The sequence below is a fragment of the Octopus sinensis genome, linkage group LG1 (assembly GCF_006345805.1).
Source record: "Octopus sinensis linkage group LG1, ASM634580v1, whole genome shotgun sequence".
Taxonomy (NCBI): domain Eukaryota; kingdom Metazoa; phylum Mollusca; class Cephalopoda; order Octopoda; family Octopodidae; genus Octopus; species Octopus sinensis.
In genome coordinates, this window is record NC_042997.1 from 41,692,836 (window position 1) to 41,715,803 (window position 22,968).

The window sequence follows — 22,968 nt, forward strand, 5'->3', positions numbered from 1 at the left end:
GTGAGGGTACAAGATGATGCTATGACAAAATAATGTCGCATTTCAGACATACATGTGTAAGAACTGTAATGAATGATGGCTCATTACATGGTAATGAGAATATGGAAAGTAGAATAGAACACTTTCTGACATTACGATTCTAGATATCAATATAGACTGTGTATAACCTGACTGGAGAACATGTGACCTTCCTCACGAAAAATATGGTTGTGTCTCAGTACAGTTGACATTATGGTAGTTCCGTCAGAAATCAAAAGAAAATGCTACCAAGTCCGGTGCTAAATATTAATTATGATTTCTTTTCCTGGTCAAATAACAATGACCAGGTTTCATTATCCAATTTGAACGAAACAATCAAGTCAGAACTAAAACCAAAAGCTGCAAAACACAAAACTGCCCCTCTGTTACAATTACTATCATCTAAAAACCAACATGTACAAGTCTAACGATGTATAAATGAATAGTCAATGTTATTCAAACAATATAGTAAGTGTATATTATTTGGAGTTACGAACAAGAAATTGTGCGTTCGAACCACACTGGGGCCTCATATTTCATTCCTGTCTTTATATGTTGTGTAAACACCATACTTTTTTAAAAATGTAAACATGTTCACAGTTCAATACTCTAACATTCAGTTAAACAATCAAGTGTAGATATAAACAAATTTATATTTGTGTGTTTAAGAAGATTCGAATATGTATTGTACAATACTGACAAGAAAGAGTTACTTTCAAAAGCTGCATCGATGTTAAAATAGCAGAAGATTTTGGTATTATTAGCCTTACATGGCAGAAAAAAAACAATATTATTATTTCTAAATCCCTCAAAGATTTCAGTAACAGTTCTTTAAAGTAAAGGCTATTTGCCAACATAATGTGGCCGTTTTGAAAGGGACGATGTTACTGGTGTTTAGCCCCAAGAAACATCGTTTCTAGTTTACTATACGACACCCTATCTGTGTCCTTATATTCTGTTCGAAAATATAAGGACACAGATAGTGTATTGTGAAGCCAGATGATATTATGGTAGCTACTTGATATTATGGTAATATAGGGGGGGAGGGAGAAGGGGAGTGTGGGGAGCAGAGAGAAAGAGAGAAGGACAAGAGGGAAGAAGAGAGAAGAAGGAAGAAAGGGGAAGAAGGGAAAGAAGGAAACAGGAGGGAAAGAGAGTAGGGATGAAAAGATGAAGGACTGAAGAGAAGTAGGAGTCGGGGTCGGGGGGAGGTTGGATGAAAAAGGGGGGTTGAGACCAAATGGCGTAAAAGAGCGAAGAGAGAAGATTAATCCCTGTTCACGGCGCAAGCGGGAATCCGGATGACCTCTGTGCAAGGACAATCCGAACACAGACAGGTGTTGCAGGGAGTGACAGGTGGAGCGGAAATGGCGTGAGACTGGAGTGTCATTGGCGAGGCGGATGTCTCGGAGGTGTTCCGCGAACCGGTCAGCCAAGCGGCGTCCCGTTTGTCCGATGTACAGGGAATGGCAGAGAGAGCAGGAGATGCAATAGATGATATTGCTGGAGGTGCAGGTGAAGGAGTCGGTGATGCGATAGGGTCGATGATGCCTTCCGGTGAGGAGGGTGGTGTTGGAGAGGTAAGGGCAAGTGCGGCAACGTGGGCGGGAGCAGGGGAACGAGCCAGATTGGGAGGTAGGGTCAGGGAAGAAGCTGTGGACCAAGAGGTCTCGTAGGTTATGGGCTCGATTGAAGGAGAGGAGGGGTTGGTTAGGGAAGAGGTGTGAAGTGGACGGGTCGGACTGGAGATGCCGGAAAGCTCGAAGAATGGTGCGCTGGAGAGGTAGGGTGGTGGAGTGGTAAGTGAGGGGAAAAGGGAGGCGGGAGACTGCAGGGCGAGTTCGGGGGGAGAGAGCAGATGCACGGTCTACGAAACCTGCTCTGGCAAGGGCGGTGTGGATAGTGGTGAGGGGGTATCCACGTAGGATGAAGTGGCGAGCCATGAGTTGAGACTGAGTCTCAAAGTAATGGTCGTCACTGCAGAGCCTACGTAGGCGGAGGAATTGGGAATAGGGGATGGAAAGCTTGGTGTGTTTGGGTGGGAGGAAGAGAAGTTTAGGTATGAGTGTGAGTCTGTGTGTTTGTAGTGAATGGAGCTGGTAAGAGTGGAGTGATGAATGCTGACCGAAATATCGAGGAAGGAGACAGTGGTGTTGGAGATAGTGCAGGTGAAGTAGAGGGCAGGCTGGAAGGATTGAACGAAAGAGAGGAAGGAGTCTAGATGTTCCCCGGCGAGTGAGGTGGCACCGATAATGTCGTCAATGTAACGACCGTATAGTTCGGGAGTGGGACCAGTGAAACTAGAGAAGATTTTGGCCTCAACATAGCCAACGAACAGGTTCGCATAGTTGGGGTCCATTCGCGTTCCCATGGCCACTCCCGAGGTCTGTTGGTAGAACTCGCCCGCGAACGAGAAGCAGTTAAGAGAAAGGACAAGTTCGGCCAGATAGATAGATAGATAGATAGATAGATAGATAGATAGATAGATAGATAGATAGATAGATAGATAGATAGATAGATAGATAGATAGATAGATAGATAGATAACTTTTTATTGTGGCCACACAGGGCTAAACACAGAATAAAAATGGACGAAATACAATGTAGAGTTTTTTTCTTTTCGAGGTGGGATGGGTAGGTCATACACAGAAAAAAAACGTTCGATTAATAGGGATCTGTGGGTTGTGTGGTGTATAAAAAGGCAATATATATATATAAAGTTCACAGTTTAGGTGTAGCCTTGGAAAGAGAAACCTACAAAAAAGACCAAGATCACCTCAGACAGTTCGAAAATGAACACATGAGTAAGTCGCCTTCCCTCTCGTTGTCTCTTTTGGTTACAGATTTACGCTTAAAATAGTGTCGTCTTTCATACTGACCATTTTTTAGCACTTTTACCCACTTTTTATTAAAACATTCGTTCGACAAAGCCTTCTTCGACAAAGCCTTCCTCTCTATTCTCATCCTCCTTTTCAAGTGGTACTTGAAAAAGTTGACGAGAGACTGACCAGAGAGGAAGGTGTTTGTTTGCAGTCCTTTCAAACGCGTCCACCACACACATTCTTTCGCCATAGCCATCAGCGTAACGAAAACCGTTTTCCCTTCCCGTTTAAAGGAAGGTGGTGGAACAATATTCACGATAGACTCGGCCGATAAGCGGGCCCGTCCTACACGCGACAACAGCTGTTCGACGAAGGTCCACAGCTCTGAAATATCTGGACACTGCACGAGTGCGTGCAGAATGGTTTCGTCGCTCTGACCGCATCTCAGGCAGGTCGGTCCGGTGATGGTTTTCGAACCGTGCCTGTAGCTCTTCTCTCGAACAGGTAGTGCGTCTCGATAGCATTGCCAAGCCAGGGATTTCTGGAAGTTATCCATAGGCCCCGGCCCGAACGTCGTCCTGAACAGGCGGGTTAGGAATTTCTCGTCGACGCCCAGGTTTGCCCCGAGTGTGTCGTCGAACCTCCCCTCCACTAGTCCTCTATAGAACGCTTTAGTCGTTTGTAAGTTGCACAAGTTTGACCCCGGTCGGCAGAGCTGCTGTAGAGCTTGGCGACACTCTCGGTGCCAATCGCCCAGTTTCGGTCTCTTCTTGATCCACGTTTGCAGTTCGGTCAGTGAGACGAGCTGCAGGAAGGCGCGCCTCACAGACGGCACCCACACCTGTTCACCGTCATCGATGAAGTTCCAGAGATGTCGCAGTCTCAGCGCATGCCTGCGCATCATCAACCACGGCATGCCCAGTCCTCCATTTAACGGATGTTGACATCAAATGGACTTCCTCACCATCGGAACGCCACCCTTCCACAGAAAGCGTAAGAGTATGCGCTCCAGTTTGGTGATGGTGGCGTCGGGATAAGGCACGCCGGTCAGGCGGTAATTGATGACGGATGCGATGTACGCGTTCGCCACCTCCTCCCGACCTTTTAGAGACAGCTTTCTCTCGGCCCATGTTTGGCTGAGAGCGACTACTCTACTCGTGATCTCGTCCCAGTTCTTATCCATTTGGAGGTCCGGACTGAACCAGACCCCGAGCAATTTAACCGGTCCGTCCGTCCAGCGTCCCACTACTGAGCCGCAGTCGGACGGCATGGGCTTGCTTCTCCAGGTGCCGAGTAGCAAACCCACTGACTTTTCCGAGTTAATCTTCGCTCCCGTCACCGTTTCGTATTTTCTTAGTGTCTCGCCTATCATGGATGTGTTTTTCGCTCGACACTATGACGGTGACATCGTCCGCATATGCCGACACATTCGTCCCGCAACCCAGTTCCCGTGTCGCCAGCTTCCGCAGTAGCGGCTCGAGAGTCAATACATACAGAAGCGCCGACAGGGGACACCCCTGACGGACCGAACGCGTGATGTCAAACGGTTTCGACAGGTGACCGTTCACCTGAATCACCGATCGGATGCCGCTATACAAGGCAGCGATCCAACCGCAGAAGACGGGACCGAAGCCAGCCGCCCTGAGGACGGCCGCCAAGTACCGATGGTCGACCCTATCGAAGGCTTTAGACTGATCCAAATTAATCAGCGCCCCACCCATGCCAGGATCCTTAACTACCCTGTCCATAATGTAGCGCATCAGATGGAGGTTGTCATGAATGGTTCTGCCCGGCACGGCGCATGTTTGCGCCTTGTCGACCAGTTTTCCAATGACAAGCGCCAACCTCTCGGCTATTACTTTGGCCAAAATTTTCAAATCTGCGTTGAGCAGAGTGATGGGCCTGAAATTATCTATAAAATTCCCCTTGTTTGGGTCTTTCTTCAGCAACGTCACTGCACCTCGACTCACGAAACCGGAGATTCTCCCGTTTTGTTGCCACTTGCAGTAGACTGATGCCAAGAGGTCGCCAAACAAGTCTGGCATTTGACAATACAGCTCCTAGGGTAAAGCATCCAATCCAGGCGACTTATCCCTCGCGCAGCCCGTCATCGCATCCCGCATGTCAGCGGCTGTGATGGGACTTTCACAACACTCCGCTTCTCTTGCCGAGAGCCGCGGCAGGTCGGTCAGATAGGCACTGAAATCCATCCCGCGTTCCGACCCACCACTCGCACCAAACAGTCGAGCAAAGTGCTGTTGAAAGGCCTCACACATCCTTTCGGGTTCGAGTAAACTGCATCCCTGTTGATCTATTAGAGACCGAATGGTGACTCTGTTGCCACGCTGCGCCTCCGCTACCCGGGCCTTTCGCGCAACTTCGATCCCTTCGTTCCTTAAGGCACGCATTTTAGCTCTGACGACGCAACCTTCGTGCTTGGCGTTGAGGTGTTGGTCGAGGGCCATCCTCGCAGCCAGCACGTTGGTTGCGCTGCCAGTGGTAAGTGCCTCTTCTAGTTTCTTAACCAGGTATCCCTCTACTCTATTTCGATCTATCGCTAATTCCTTGCTAAACCTAATTGATTCCGATTCTATTGCCATTTTCAGGGCGAACCACAGCGGTTGTTAACGACGGCTCCCGCCAGCGCCCTCTTAATTAACTCGCTAATCCGGTTCCTGTAAACCTGTTGCGCTAAGAGCGAAGTGTTCAGTTTCCAGTAACCGGGACCCTGTCTATGTGTCTTATCTAAGTCGAGCGTACACGTCACAAATTTGTGATCTGTGTAGCTGACTATTTTAAACTGTGGACATCCTACACTATCCCTATCCGCTGTCCTGCATAGAATTCTATCTAGATAAGATCTCGACGATCTGACGCGGTTTGTCCAAGTCCACGTTGGCACGTTCGGATGGTCGAGTCGGAACCTATCAGACAAATGGAAACGTCTGAGTAGGTCTTTGAGGCACTTACACCCCGTTCTATTCCTTTCCATTCCCACATAATCTAGATGCGTGTCCAAGGTAGCGTTCCAATCCCCTACTAACAGTAAAGGTCTAGACGTACCCAGAAAAACCTCTAGACGTCTGAAGAAATCCGCCCGACCTGTTAAGGACGGTGCATAAACTGCATTCAGATGGAATGCACACCCATTTCTGCCATCCACGTCCAAGACAACCAGCCTACCCTCCGGGTCTAGGAATATTGTTCTTACTTTTACATTTAGACTCTTTCGAAAAAGCACCGCGGTACCTCCACCACCCATGTTCGGCAGACAGGGAGAAAAATAAATGTCGAAATGATCACCAAACATGGATGCGAGGACCCGCGGCTTGCTGAGTCTGGTTTCACTGATAGCTACTATATCCACGTTCAGTGACTTGATGTCGTTTAGAAGGTAACCTTGTTTCCAAGCCGACGCCAAGCCACGCGCATTCACACAACCTAATTTAAGCATAATTGACGTTTAAGAAATTTGTGTTTCACACACTACATTGGAAGAGACAAGAGGCAAGAGGGAAGGTCACTTACTCATTTCGAAAGTTTCAGTTTTTTCTTCTTCTTTTGTAGTGTCTTTGAGGAGGTGTTTGAATAGTTTTTTTGAGAGGTATCTTTGAAACCCCCATACCGCATTTGAAAATATGGTTTTCAGTGTATGGTGTTGTGTTTGTGTTATGTGTACAATTCTTATGTGTTTCGTTGGTGTGGTGCGCGGATGATTATTTGTCTTAAAGTCATCTTCACAGATGTTCGTGTTGGATGCAATGTAATCCATTAGTTTTTTATTGTCTGTGTCTATTGCTGTTAGTTGTGTCTGTGGTTTTGCGGGGTCATTGATTTTTTGATTGTCTAAGGGGATGCTGTCCGGAGTCAAATATCTCCCTGCTTTACTTACTTGTTTGGTGGACTTTTTTTATCTTTTCCTTTTACCCACTATGGCTATTTGCCATTCCGTCGAACTTTCGTCGTTGGACGACGAGTCCGACGAATCAGAAGGGGATAAAGGCAAAGCATTTGCGTTAATATGTATGTTTGTAGAAATTGTTGATGTTTTTGTGCGGTGTTTGTGTTGTTGTGGTGTTAGGGGTAGAATTTGTCTTCTCGTCACTGTTTTCTGTTTTTTTAGTTGTCGTCCTTGGTGCTGGTGTTGATCTATCTTTTGGTGTTGGTTCAGTATCTTGAATTGGTTGCGACGTCAACGGTGATTGTGTTGGTGCTGTTTCTTTTCTTGGTGATGTTGTTGGGGTTTGTTTGCTGGTTTGTTGTTTTTCTTGGCATTGTTCCATAATTGAGTGTGTTGGTGTCGGTGTTGGCAACAAAGGTTTTTTATATGTTTTCTGATTTGTTCTTTCTTGTTTTTTCTGTCCCAGAACGCACTTTGCAATTAAATGTTCTGGGCTGCCACAGTTGTAGCATCTTGGCTTTTTGCCTTCTGCTACAACATATAGGCTTTGCCCATTCTCTAAAAGAATCTTATCAGGTAGGTTCTCGATAGAGGACCCATCAATCTGGATGGTAACTTCTATCGATTTACCACCCCAATTGTCATTTTTGTACACGGCGATTTCTAATATATTTATCGTTTTTAAATGGTAACATATCGCCGATGTTATCCATTTATTTATATATATATATATACATTCTAATTGTTTTAGGCATTTGAATGCGGCAATGCTGGGGCATCAACTTGAATTTTTAGTCAACTGTATTGATCCCAGTACTTTTATTATTTTAAGCGTATCACTTATCCTCTCAGCCTCTTTACTGAATCACTACACACACCACACACACACACACACACACACACACACACACACACACACACACAAACTCTAACACACACACATAGACACACACCTGTTATGAAGCTTCTTTCAGTTTTCATTTGCCAAATCCACAAACAACATTTTGTTCAGCCCCAGGTAAGAGTGGAATTTACTTGCCTGAGTTTCCATGCAGAGGGATTCAACGTGGAACCATGTATGGCTGGGAAAAAAGCTCCTAACACTACAACCTTGTATATATGGATGTGCATGTATCTATTTCTATCTATCTATCTATCTATCTATCTATCTATCTATCTATCTATCTATCTATCTATCTATCTATCTATCTATCTATCTATCTATCTATCTATCTATCTATCTGTCTGTCTGTCTGTCTGTCTGTCTGTCTGTCCGTCTGTCTGTCTGTCTGTCTATCTATCTATCTGTCTATCTATCTGTCTGTCTATCTATCTATCTGTCTATATATTAGAAATCGCCGTGTACAAAAATGACAATTGGGGTGGTAAATCGATAGAAGTTACCATCCAGATTGATGGGTCCTCTATCGAGAACCTACCTGATAAGATTCTTTTAGAGAATGGGCAAAGCCTATATGTTGTAGCAGAAGGCAAAAAGCCAAGATGCTACAACTGTGGCAGCCCAGAACATTTAATTGCAAAGTGCGTTCTGGGACAGAAAAAACAAGAAAGAACAAATCAGAAAACATATAAAAAACCTTTGTTGCCAACACCGACACCAACACACTCAATTATGGAACAATGCCAAGAAAAACAACAAACCAGCAAACAAACCCCAACAACATCACCAAGAAAAGAAACAGCACCAACACAATCACCGTTGACGTCGCAACCAATTCAAGATACTGAACCAACACCAAAAGATAGATCAACACCAGCACCAAGGACGACAACTAAAAAAACAGAAAACAGTGACGAGAAGACAAATTCTACCCCTAACACCACAACAACACAAACACCGCACAAAACATCAACAATTTCTACAAACATACATATTAACGCAAATGCTTTGCCTTTATCCCCTTCTGATTCGTCGGACTCGTCGTCCAACGACGAAAGTTCGACGGAATGGCAAATAGCCATAGTGGGTAAAAGGAAAAGATAAAAAAAGCCCACCAAACAAGTAAGTAAAGCAGGGAGATATTTGACTCCGGACAGCATCCCCTTAGACAATCAAAAAATCAATGACCCCGCAAAACCACAGACACAACTAACAGCAATAGACACAGACAATAAAAAACTAATGGATTACATTGCATCCAACACGAACATCTGTGAAGATGACTTTAAGACAAATAATCATCCGCGCACCACACCACCGAAACACATAAGAATACGTTCAGAGTTCAAATCCTGCCAAGGTCAACTTCTTCCATCCTTTCAAGGTTGATAAAATACAATACCAGTCATGTACTGGGATTCATATGATTATCTGTAGCCCTTCTTTCCTTCCTAAATTACATGTTTATATAAGCTGTCAGAGTTATTAGCAGTATTTTTCCTGTCTTTACATTTCTGGGTGTACTCAGGTGTGTATATATCATTGTTCTACTGTGTAGTGTGTATTGAATAAATATGTGTGTGTGTGAGTATGTGTATAATAATTGCTGTAATTAAGTTATTGTGACCTAATTACATTTGTTTTCTTTAATGACCTAATTTATATATATATATATATATTTATATATATATATACATGATATCTGTTATATTTTGGTTCATCTCATTATGACCTTGTTTCATTTGACCATTAAAGGTATTATTATCAGTGGTGGAGGTCAGTTGGACTGTCCACACCGCTAATATCATCATCAACATGATCAATATATAATTCCTCCACAAACATAACGGTTTTGTAGTACATGTGATTAAATCTATCCCCATTATTTTACTGGTACCTTGATAATATTTATATTATACAGATCAATAAAATGCTGGAGAGTGTATATAATATGTATTTATTAACTAACCTGGTTCAGCATCACAGACACCAATTTATCGTTTCGCCTGAAAGTAATAGATGAGGAAAGAAAAACATGAAAAAAAAAACAAACATCACACAGCTTGAGATAATAGTTATTAGGTCATTAAAGAAAACAAATGTAATTAGGTCACAATAATTTAATTACAGCAATTATTATACACATACTCACACACACACATATTTATTCAATACACACTACACAGTAGAACAATGATATATACACACCTGAGTAAACCCAGAAATGTAAAGACAGGAAAAATACTGCTAATAACTCTGACAGCTTATATAAACATGTAATTTAGGAAGGAAAGAAGGGCTACAGATAATCATATGAATCCCAGTACATGACTGGTATTGTATTTTATCAACCTTGAAAGGATGGAAGAAGTTGACCTTGGCAGGATTTGAACTCTGAACGTAAAGAGTCGTAAATAAAATAACACAATTTATTTTCTATAAAGGTAATAAGAAACAAGAACAGGAGAAAACAGGGAAGACAGTTTTTCAAAGGAACCTCAGGGTATTACTGGTACAGATTATGTTGACCCCAGAGTGATAGTAAATATTCTGGTAGGATTTGAACATGGAACATAAAAGAGACAAATGTAAATACTGTAAGGAGATGATTCTGAGTTCATCCCAGGGTCGGAGTAAGTAGAGAAACTACAAAGGAAAGGGAATGAGGAAGAAAGGGAGAGAGAGACAGACAGAGAGAGAAAGTATTTCTTGATGGGTTGAAAGGAAGAAGAGAGAGGATTTGAACCTGTGACGTTGAAGAAATGGAGAACGAGATGAAGTAAAGTGTCCAGTCAGGCAACAACAATAACAATTATGGTGATGATTAATTAATGAAGCAGATTGCATTGTTATTTCAGTGCGAAAGAAAGAAGAAAGACAATGACCCCATGGTGGGATTATGACATGAATGACTCAATGAAAAAGAAACAAACATTATTAAAAACATAAAAGAAACAGATTTGGATATTCCATGCTGGAGCACTGCCGTTAGTCTAGCTGAACTGCCACATGCAGTGGTGTGTCTCCATCGTTGTCCACCACATTGGCATCAGTGCCATTGTGACCCAACAACAGGCCGACTGTGTGCAAGTGTCCCCAGAAACAGGCCTGGAAAAGAAAAGAATAAAAACATTAAAAATGGTGTCTGAAAGGGGGAGTCGGGTGATAAAGAATGAAAAGAAAAACTCACAAAAAAAGAGAAGAGAAGGAATGAAATTAATTAAACAGGTGGAATGATTGGGGTGGAGAGTAGTTAGTTGAGATTTCTATTGTATTTATACACACGTGTATACACACATACATATCTACATATAAATATATATATATATATATATATACATCCACAAACACATATATATAGGATGAATAACTCAATAAATAAACTCATAGAGCAGCAAAATGTGTGTGTGTATGAGTGTGTTCATGTGTGTGTGTGTGTGATCATAGTAACATTTATTCCTTTATTCTTTCATTTGTTTCAGTAATGTGACTGGCCATGCTGGAGCACTGCCGTTAGTCTAGCAAATCGACCCCTGGAAGCATAGTACTTATTTTATCGATTCTTTTGCAGAACCGCTAGGTTATGGGGGACGTAAACATATATGTATCAAATGAAGTAAATGAAAAACAGGACGTAAAGGATTTTGCGGTACATATGTTTCGGGCTTTATTGAACAACTTATTCTTATATCAAGCATAATTGATATAACAGATAGATCAAAAGCTTTCTTCAGCCACGTACAATTTCCACACCCTGTTATAATGTGATACATGTCTTTCGTGTGGTAATTGTACGCGGCTGAAGAAAGCTTTTGATCTATCTGTTATATCAATTAAGCATTGATATAAGAATAAGTTGTTCAATAAAGCCCGAAACATATGTACCGCAAAATCCTTTGCGTCCTGTTTTTCATTTACTTCATTTCATACATATATCCTATCACCTATGCCACTAGCTGGCATATACAGGTGCTTACATTTATCAAGTATTCACCCTGAATTTATTGTATATACATTTGCGGCCGAAATGTTCAGAACGGCATTGTTTTCGTCAGAAAAGTAGATATAAGTTTTTATCAAAGTTGTTTTATATTCTATAATTTTCACAGACAATAAATACGATATTAGTTGGTATTGTCTGAGCTTTTGGCGTAATTTGAGAGGATAATACAAAAGTTATAGATGATTTAGTGATTTACTGCAAAACCCATGGCGGCCAAAATGATCAGAACGGTTGCTTTTACTCCATGTTTTAGTATATTTAACCTTCGAACTCTAATGTTTTGAATTTGCTTACGTGACAGTTCGTTTACTAAACATTAGTAAGAATATCTGCAATGTACTTTGTTAATATAATGCCACTTACTCCGTTACCAATTCGTCAGCAGATTATTAAGCTTCAAAAGAAGGATAATTTAAGTATTAGGTCTATTGCAAAGATTGTTAACAAGTCAAAAAGTGTTGTTCACGGTATTCTTAAGGTCTACGATGACTGTGGTTCGTGTGAATCAAGAAATTCTACAGGTAGGCCAAGAAAAACGACCAAGAGAGAAGATCGTGCTATGGTAAAGTTGGTTAAAAAGGACAGATTTAAAACTGCTGCTGCTGTTTTTCGGGAAATGAGCATTGTACTGAAGAAAACTTTATCTCGAAAAACTGTCTCGTCCTTTAGTTGAACATGACCTACAAGCAAGAGCACCTACAGTGAAGCCACTGATCAGCTCCAAGAATAAAAAGTGTCGCCTTACCTTTGCAACCGAACATGTGTTGTGGTCTCAAGAAAAATGGCAAACGGTGCATTTCAGTGATGAATCTAAGTCTATGTTATTTTCGTCGAAAAGCAGGTGAAAAATTGTCACCTAAATGCCTTAAGACTAGCGTTAAATTTGGTGGAGGAAGTGTCATGGTTTGGGGGATGATATCTGGAGATGTTGTGGGCCCTTTGCTGCGATTACATGGAAAGGTAAATGCAGGAGTTTATAAACAACTTGTAAAAGATCATGTCTTGCCTGTGCTGAGAAATTCAACTAAGCGACCACCCATATTCATGCAGGACAATGCCCCATGTCACAAGGCTAAGGTGGTCATGAACTTCTTCAAGGCTGAAAAGGTTATATTTATGGATTGGCCTGCTCAAAGCCCAGACCTCAATCCTATTGAAAATGTGTGGAATATTCTAGGAGAGCGTTTGAAAGCCACAAATCCTAAAACAACCGAGCAATTATGGAATGCCCTACAGGAAGAATGGAATAAGATCAACCAGCAAGAAATTGAAAATTTCCCCATGCAGTCAAAAATGTCAAACTTTGATTGAAGCTAAAGGGCTTCACACTAGATATGAAATAATTCCAGCATTCTCTGTCACTTTTTGATTATTTTGTTATTTGTTCAACCGTTCTGATCATTTTGGCCACCATGGGTTTTGCAGTAAATCACTATATCGTCCATAACTTTTGTATTATCCGCTCAAATTACACCAAAATCTCAGGCAATACCAACTAATATCGTATTTATTGTCTGTGAAAATTATAGAATATAAAACAACTTTGATAAAAACTTATATCTACTTTTCTGACGAAAACAATGCCGTTCAGAACATTTTGGCCGCAACTGTATATGTACGTATATATATGTATATACATATATATATATATATATACTTTATTTTAAGCAGCAGAAAATTCAACAAAATCTGTTACTCTGAGTTTCTCGTTGCCGTTCATCAGACAGTTCTTGCTAGCAAGAACTGTCTGATGAACGGCAACGAGAAACTCAGAGTAACAGATTTTGTTGAATTTTCTGCTGCTTAAAATAAAGCATATTACTCTACCACTGGTATTTGAGTACTCTTTTTTCCACCTTGTTTCACATTTATGTGTTTACTCCGGTATATATATATATATATATATATATATATATATATATATATATATATATATATATATATATATATATATATATATATATATATATATATAAGGCAAGATGTGTGTTTGTAATTTATGTACATCCACAAATTAGCACGCATGCCGCTCAAATTTTAGGACATTCGTCACGAGCCTAGCTGTATTTTCGTCAAACTATTTTCCCCCGAGACACCCGCGAATAGCGGTAAATAATTTTGAGCCATAAATTCTAAATTTTTAAGATGACGAAAGCTACCATTGTTTAGAAAGCAAACATGAGTTAAGTCCCCTCCTAGCGAGTGTGTAAAAAGAGTGGGGGAGACGGAGAGAGATAGAGAGTGAAAGATTTTTTTAATTTCGTCTTTTTACTGGCAATAACAGACGGGTGTTGTTATGTATGTATGTATGTGTGAATGGCTTCAGTCACGTATACACACACGCGAGCATGTATACGTAAAAGACACATGTATGCAATGTTTTTGTGTGTGTTGCGCGTATATTTCCAAATTAGCTGAATCCGTTGTTCTAATCATAGCGATATATAGCTGGTCGTGCGTGAACATGGGAGAGAGCACAGGTTACCAGAGCAAAAGACCTACGAGTTGACTGTAGACACGCTCCTTCGCAAACGATCAGCTATTATTTTGTAAACAATGTTTCGAGACTGTTCATGTTTTCGAAAGGAGAGGGGTCAACCTAAAGCATTTGACCCGGTCATAAAAACAAACAAAAAAATAGTGTAATATGTGTAAAACAACTTCCTCTAAACGAATATGACCCAAAAAATGCGCGCTCGAGAAAGGGGGTGGGAGGAGAGGCCTATGACCTTTTCTTTGATAATATCTTTCTTGCTTATTTAAATTCAGTACAATGCACTCTTGCCTTGAACCAACCATTTCTCTTTGTGTGTGTGTGTGTGTGTGTGTGTGTGTTCTTGATAATCATTTAGAACAAGTTGTTTTGCAACTATTACACTATTTTTTTTTGTTTTTGTGCCCGGGTCAGACACGATGTGAATTTTCCGAGGCCTCTCCCCCACCCCCTTTCGCGAGCGCACGTTTTTTTGGGTCATATTCGTTTAGAGGAAGTTGTTTTACACCTATTACACTATTTTTTTTGGTTTGTTTTTATGACCAGGTCAAACACTTTAGTTTGAGCAGGAAAGATATGACTTTCACATCTCTGCGGGAGAAGGTCGGCTTCTCTATTCTTGTTACAAAACTTACTTCCGGGTACCAAATTTGCTTCAATTGATGGTATTACTCGGGTAGGAGGTGGTGGTGGGACAGTGGCAGGGCCGAAGGCGTGCAAAAACACGTATGCAATAGGTGTATGTACGTATATGTTTGTGTGTGTGTGTTTTGCCCATATATATAAACTTAGTTGTGATCTGAACATAACCGCTTCTTACACAGAGGTTCAGGAGCCCCTTTTTGGGCGTTCTATTTTCCTTGCTGGAAGGGTTCTCATCCAATGGGCAAAGTGGGGTTACATGAAAAAAAAAGAAAAAACAATCGATGAGTGGAAAAAATCGAGAAACCAATTTCTTATGGAACCATGAGGTTTGTAAGCAAGCTACTAACCACACAGCCACTCCTGTACCTATATATATATATATATATATATATATATATATATACAAAATTCACCTTGTGTACCTGTGTGGTTTAGGCGAATGAAAATTGAACTGCGCTATTTCTGTTCCGAAATTCATCTCACGAGTGCAAAAATCGATAATGTGTTTGTTTAGGCCTTATCCCATGCATTGAATAGTGAACTTTAGTCAGTCAGCTGTTTGACGTGAACTGTGTTCACCACGCGTGCAAGCATGCGTAAATTGCATGAAAAATAAAAAATCAAGATATAAAAATGAATCGCCGTAAACATTGTAGAAATTCAGCAAAGAAATGAATTTTCGGGATGTAGCCTGGAGGGTTTTTTCGTATTAATCGTTTGGACTTTGTGAACACATACCAATTGTTTTCATAACATTTTTAGCGCTTTGAATTAAATGTGAATTAAATGAGTCTGCAGTTTGAATCACTTTAACCAAATTTTAGCAGGCTGGATTTTTGATCATCACAAATACATCGCCAGCGACTCCCTGAAACTCTACCCAGAAATCCCCGTTGAGAAATCTATATACATAAAACTCAACTTATGTGTCTGTGTGTGTATCTGTGTGTGTGTCTGTGTGTTTAACTTTTAGATCTACCAAGTTTCATTATTAAGGATGGAAAGTAGTGTGTAGCAGATCTATATATATAAATCTGAAGTTGTCTGTGTGTGGCAGGTTTGGTAGCCTTCAACTAACACTATCTACTTCGAGACCCTGCAGCGCAAGTTGACCAAAATTGAGAGTATGATAGAAGAAGGCTTGCTCTTCATTCTGTAGAAGATAAAATTCAAATCGGACCATGTTAACACCAAAAATTATTTACATCAAAAAGGTGCTTTTTTCTATGAAAATCCCTATTTTTTACGATTTTTGACTGCTGTGTCACCATTTTTCGCTGTATTTCAACTGGAAAAATGTTCACTTGAAGAGAATAACAAGTTGCATAATGCAAAATTTTTACTTTTCAAAAATTCCAATTCTAAAGGGTCGAAACAAACCCAAGCAACACCGGGTGATACTGCTAGTATATATCTCTATCTCTATATATAAAACTGAAATGCGATTTTACCGCTTGGATCACTTTCAATGCCACTACGTCCCGTCCGATTCGCTCCAAAATTTACAGGGACATGTAGAATGAGGTGACGATGCCCGTGGGCTACCTTAGAAATCTTAAAAGGTGTGGTTGCTACGGGCCATCTTCCTCACTCACGCTATTTCCTACATTCCCCTCTCACTCCCCTTCATATATAACTTTGACAATTCCACCCCCGTTATTTAATGTAAAGTTCGTCAGACGGTGTTCTTTAATGTATCTGTCTGCATTCATAGGGAGAATTATCATCGCCACGCGCCACCACCAACACACAATCATGAAAACAAATATTATGAATCAGATATTCATTGCGTTCATTTATATGTGTGTGTGTGTGTGTGTGGTGTGTGTGTGTGTGTGTGTGTGTGTGTGTGTGTGTTCGATATATAAATATGTATATATAATGTATATATACAAAGTGTATATATCTGTATTTATGTATATTAAACTTTTTAATACTTTTTGATAGTTATATATATTTTAAAACAAATTATAAATATAATTTAATAATTTTCATTTTAAATTTAAATAATTTAAATTTTTCAATTTTCTATATTTTCTATATTATATTTTTATTTTTATGTTTTTGTTTTTGTTTTTTTACTGTTTCATTTGCCTATTAGTGGTTTTATCTCTAATTTAATTTATACATATACTAGCAGTATCGCCCGGCGTTGCTCGGGTTTGTAAGAGAAATAACTATATAAGCATTCTTAGAGAGTTATAGCCAAAAAATAGCAAAAGATGCATTAAAAATGGAAAAAAATGAAGGTAAATTTTTTTTTAAATCGTTGACTCATCGTAGACATTTTTAGAGAGTTACTTCCCTTATGTAATAGCGAAAAAATGCATTAAAATGGAAAAAAATGATGGTAAATTATTTTTAAAATCGTAGACTCATCGTAGACGCGCGCTAATACCCAGAAGGGCTCGATATGAATCACGACTATAAGATACCAGCTTTTGGTTACACTGCACCGCAAAATGTGGGAGTAGTTAGGAATCTAAATCGTAGGAGACAGACACACAACTTGACTTTTATATATAAAGATATATAAGACTAGCAGTATCGCCCGGCGTTGCTCGGGTTTGTAAGGGAAATAACTATATAAGCATTTTTAGAGAGTTACTTCCCTTATAGATGCCAATTCGGGCTTTCTTAGCCATTTCTGTTTTGGTGTCTTCAAGCCATGAAGTCGTTGTTCTAAAAGAACGCTGGTCTCCTTGACAACGCTTTACGACGTTGATTTCCTTACACTCCCTTCCCCACAGCTTCACGAGGGAGGGAAGAAGGGGGAGAAGCAAACAGGTGCAGGTGTGACCGTGGACGCCAACTCCGCCGCCATCGACACACGAAAAATTATGCATTAAAATGGAATAAAAAATGATGTTAAATTATTTTTAAAATCGTAGACTCATCGTAGACGCGCGCTAATACTCAGACGGGCTCGATATGAATCACGACTATAAGATACCCGAATTTGGTTAAACTGCAACGCAAAATGTGGGAGTAGTTAGGAATCTAAATCGAAGGGGACAGACACTCACACAACTACAGTTTTATATATATAGATTTGTATATATAATGCGTGCACACTTCTGTTTATAACTTCGTGAAACGGCCTTCTTTCCTCTCTTCCCATCACTTTTTCACTCACTCTATTTCCTCACAGCGCTTTCACACACTCTCTCTCTCTCTCCCTCTCTCCCTCTCTCTCTCTCTCTCTCTCTTCTCTCTCTCTCTCTCTCTCTCTCTCTCTCTCTACGCGCCGATCGAGCAAATACAAACAGAACACACCAAAGTGCGTTCGTGTTCTGGTGATAACGTAGGTTTTTCGTATCTATTACATTTTAACATTTATTTAGAACCCTGCAAATTTTTCGTGCTAAATTTTCATTTTTTACTACTTTATTATTTTTTCTTAAATTGACGCTTTTATTAAAATTAATTCTAATTGTCTAGGTCAACAGTTCGTTTCCTCGGAGGATATGGAAATTCTTATTACCCGTCAGAGAAATAACTCCAACAGCTCACAACTATTTCAACAAAGACAGGGCTACCTGCTTACCTGTCGAATTCAGCGTCAACGCTCACGTATGAGAGACACTACAACACACACACACACACACACATATATATATATATATATACATATATATATAATGTGTGCATTATGTGGTCGGTTGAGCTGAAAATATGCACACCTATGTTAAAAGTGCTGGCAAGTTTGCATGACAACTATTTTTTTTTCCTCAAATGAAACGCGTGACCTCTAGGACGAAATTCCTCATCTTATAAAATGTGGCCCCAGTAGACCCGAATGAAATCGGGTTATATTAACCAAAATGTGAAAAGGGGCCTAAATGGGGCTGGAAGGGGATTAAAATTTAAAGGAGCGGGTGTTTAGCAATTCTCTGTTACATCAAGCTAAAAAATTTGCGCCAGCCTTTTAATCGTCAATGTGTTGCCGTCCATGATGAAAAAGTTTTGAATGCTTGTATAGTGCTAGTGCATGTATATATGTGTTTATATATGTGTACATATTACATGTACATCTATATATATATACATCTACACATAAAATACAAAATACAAAGTTATATCTTGATATCGCTAGTGATAACAATACTCAAAATATATAACAGACTGGAATTCTTAGCCTGTCTCTTGTAATTTCGATCAATTGTATCTTGTCCTCCCTCTTGTATAGAAGTGTGGCTACAATCCAGCCTACCTCTACTTCTTGGGGGACATTTTAAATTTTTATCCGGGACGTCATACGTCCCAGATATAAAGGTAAAAATAAAATATTTCCACTTTGCAAGGTTCGAGTCGAGTACTCCCTTGCATGCTCCGTTGACTCGAACCTTGCTTCTATTGTGGCGAATTTACCGCCTCTGGTTAGATATCTTTCATAGTCGCATCAAGACACTTTTCGATGGTGCTTTCCTCCAGGTGTTCAAATCTTTTTTTTCTCTCTACATTGTATACGTTATAGACAATAGTCTTTTCTTTAATTTAATTTTTTATTTCGTTTGGTGGTGTTATCCTAGATTCACCGTCTTTGTCGGTGATCAATCCGTATTTCTTCCATTTTAATTTCAATGAGTTCGCGCCCACAGACGGCAGCAGCGAAATTCATTTTTGGACTTTCTTCTATCGAAGGCATTCTAACAAAAATGCTTCCTGTAAACGGTGAAAATATTGTCAATTTCCCCAAACAGGGACACGATTCAATTTTTAAACAATAACCAAAGCTCCTTCTCCCAAAGGGGGAGGGTTACAGTTTACAATTATTTAACAAATGCAACACAACAATGTTTCCTTTACGAGGAACCAACAAACGTGATAACAATAGTAAAACAGTAATAATAATAACAACAAACCTTACGATGAATCAGAAAGCAGTAAGCAGTTGAAGCTTTAGTCCTTTATGTATAAGAAATAAACCAACAGCAGTATTCTATAGGAGCGGCTGTTCGAGAAAACAGATATTACATACAGCCAAACTTCATATAGATATTTAATGCTAGCTAATTAGCAGATAATCTAATGTAAAAGCACAGCTCCATCTGGACTATTCCATTTCTGCATGCTAATTTTATTTTTAATTTATTCCACTTCATGTGAAACCACTTATTCAAGTTCAAGTCATTGATGTAATTTTATACCAATTGCTATTTTTACTTTTGTTATGTTACGATTATATTATACTTTAGTTTGATTTTAATTATTACTTACTACATATAATTCAATTGTTATTATTATTTTTATTGTTAAAGTTAAAATATCTGACATAAAATAGAGAAATGTTTTTGTTTCACTTTTAACACGTAATACTGAAACAGTGGAGAACATATGATATTGCTATGGGCTCGCTCTAGGCAAGAAGTTGAACATTTTTTTGCCCACGAAACTACATGGACCCTAAGTAAGGCATGTGTAAAATTTGAATGAAATTGGTTGTGTAGTTCTCAAGTTTTAGGGAAACACACAGACAGACAGACAAACATTCTCAGTTTTATATATATAAAGATATATATATACACATTCACACACACATATGTGAATATATGTATATATATATATATATATATATATATATATATATATATATATATATATATATATATATATATATATATATATATATATATATATATATATATAAATAATAATATTAGGGAATAAATCCAAATTTACAGGGAAAAATCAGATTTAGGATTAAATCGATTTTATAGTAAAATATTATAAAATATTATTAGAGACAAAACCACTATTTTGCAAAACAAACAAGGAAAGACTTAATCAATACATAAAATTTTAATAAATAGTCAAAAAAACCGCCACTACAATCTTTTCTTGTCTTGATCGACAATCTTCAGGTGGACTTCCAATAATTCAGTGTCAAATTTGACACTGAATTATTGGAAGTCCACCTGAAGATTGTCGATCAAGACAAGAAAAGATTGTAGTGGCGGTTTTTTGACTATTTATTAAAATTTTATGTATTGATTAAGTCTTTCCTTGTTTGTTTTGCAAAATAGTGGTTTTGTCTCTAATAATATTTTATATATATATATATATATATATATATATATATATATATAATATATATATATGCATGATGTGTATGTTTATATAAGTGCGTGTGTGTATGTATGTATTATGCATGTATAAGTAGCTTGCAAACCAACCATATGGTTCCAGGTTCACTCCCACTACATGGCACCTTCGACAAGTCTCTTCTACTATAGCATCGTTTCTGAGCAAAACCTTGTGAGTGGTAGACGGAAACCGAAAGATGTGCAATTAATATCTATATCTCTCTATAGATTTAGAATTTTATTCTCCTGTCTTTATTCCTCTGTCATCTGATTTATTCTTCTATATTCTGTGAATTCTCTGTCTGGAACTTCCCTGCATACACGTGGTCTCTGACGACGGAATAACCGGTGTCTGGAGATGCTGACCCATCACCAGTGTTATCCCAGAAACTGAGACATTAATTACTTCTACTTATCTATTTTTCACTCAACTTACTTTAATTCAATATTCTAAATGACCCGAGATACTCGCCCTGTTTTGGTTTTCATTTATTTTCCTTTAATATCTATCTATCTATCAATATATATATATATATATATATATATATATATATATATACACATACATACACACACACACACACATATACACATAAATATATACATATATATATATATATATATATATATATATATATATATATATATATATATATATATATATATATAGATAGATATATAGATAAGAAAGTTGGTTTGTGAAAGCACATGGTTGAATATATAGAAAATAGTAAAAAGTGAAAAAACTACAGAAGGCTTAAAGGTTAAAAAATTGTGGTAGTAGTTGCTTTGCGCATTTCTCAATGTGCTCACTAAAAGGTATCATTCTGTATTCTGGGAATGCAATCTGTTGTCGATGCAGTGTGCATCTACGTCTGAGTGATAGTCCCGTGGATCCCACGTAGTCTTGGTGGCAGCCCGAGCATTTTATGATATAAATTATGTTTTCAGAGGCACAAGTAAAGTTAGATTTGATCTTGAATTTCTGTCCCTTTTTAAAGAGGAATTCTGATCCTTCTAGCAGGTTTGGACATGTTGCACAGTTCGATCTACCACATTTTTTTACTTTTGCATCCGTAATTTCAGAAAACAATTTTGCCTTTGTGAGAATCTTTTTAAGTGATTTAGGTTGTTTGTAGCTTTTAATGATTTGGTGTATGTTTAGAATTTCCTTTAATTTGGGGTCCTTATGAAGTATTGGTAAATTTTGGGTGATGATGGTGAAGGCTTCTTTGTTTCTGGGGTTGTATGTAGATATGTAAGGTAGTATTTTCGGGGAAGGTGTGTTGTTGTGTTGAAATTTTCTTAAAGTTTCTATGTTGATTTCTGTTGCACGTCTGATCCCATCCTCTATGAGTTGAGCTGGGTAATGTCTGTCAATTAGGGTGTTTTTGAGTTCTTGCAGTCTAAAGTTCCTGGTATTTTGTTCTGACACTATTGTGCATATCCTTCTTGCAAGGTTGAAGGGGATGTTTGTTTTAGTGTGTCTTGGGTGGTATGAATTAAAAAGAAGGTGTTGTTTGGCGTCTGTGGCTTTGTAAAAAATGTCTGTTTCTATTTTAAGGTTAATTTTTTTAATTAGTATATCCAAGAACGGGAGCTCCTTTTGGTTGTATTCCATTGTGAACTGTATATTTGGGTTTATGCTGTTCAATAGGTTTTTAAATTTTAGGAGTTTATCTGTGTTTTCATTCCAGAGTATAAAACAATCGTCTAAGAATCGTTTCCAATTCTCTTTTATGTATTGAGAAAGGGAATATATATATATATATATATATATATATATATATATATATATATATATATATATATATATATATATATATATACATACCGTAGGCTTCTTTCACTGTCCGTCTCTGAAACCCACGAACAAGTATTTGGTTATAACAAAAAGAAAAAAAATCACCCTAGCTGTCACGCAGTGGAACTGAAACTGAAATCTATTTCTTCGGAAAGAAACTTATCATACAGTCACACCTATACCTATTAAGCTTGTCTACGTGTGTGTGTGTGTATGTTTCCATATCACCGTGATCACCGTGACCGATCAGACTATCAGATGTTGTTACACATCGCTGGTCACAATGCGCTTCGCA

At 38.8% G+C, this 22,968-nt stretch overlaps 1 long non-coding RNA gene across 1 annotated transcript in view; it reads left to right on the forward strand.

Annotated features, from left to right (window-relative positions):
* Positions 1 to 8,984, forward strand: part of LOC118762116 — an 11,036-nt gene extending 2,052 nt beyond the window's left edge. Inside the window, exons 2-3 of the long non-coding RNA XR_004997895.1 lie at positions 2,667 to 2,675; positions 8,973 to 8,984. This is a non-coding gene — a long non-coding RNA (uncharacterized LOC118762116). The remainder of the gene's footprint in view (positions 1 to 2,666; positions 2,676 to 8,972) is intronic.
* The last annotated feature ends 13,984 nt before the right edge of the window (positions 8,985 to 22,968 follow it).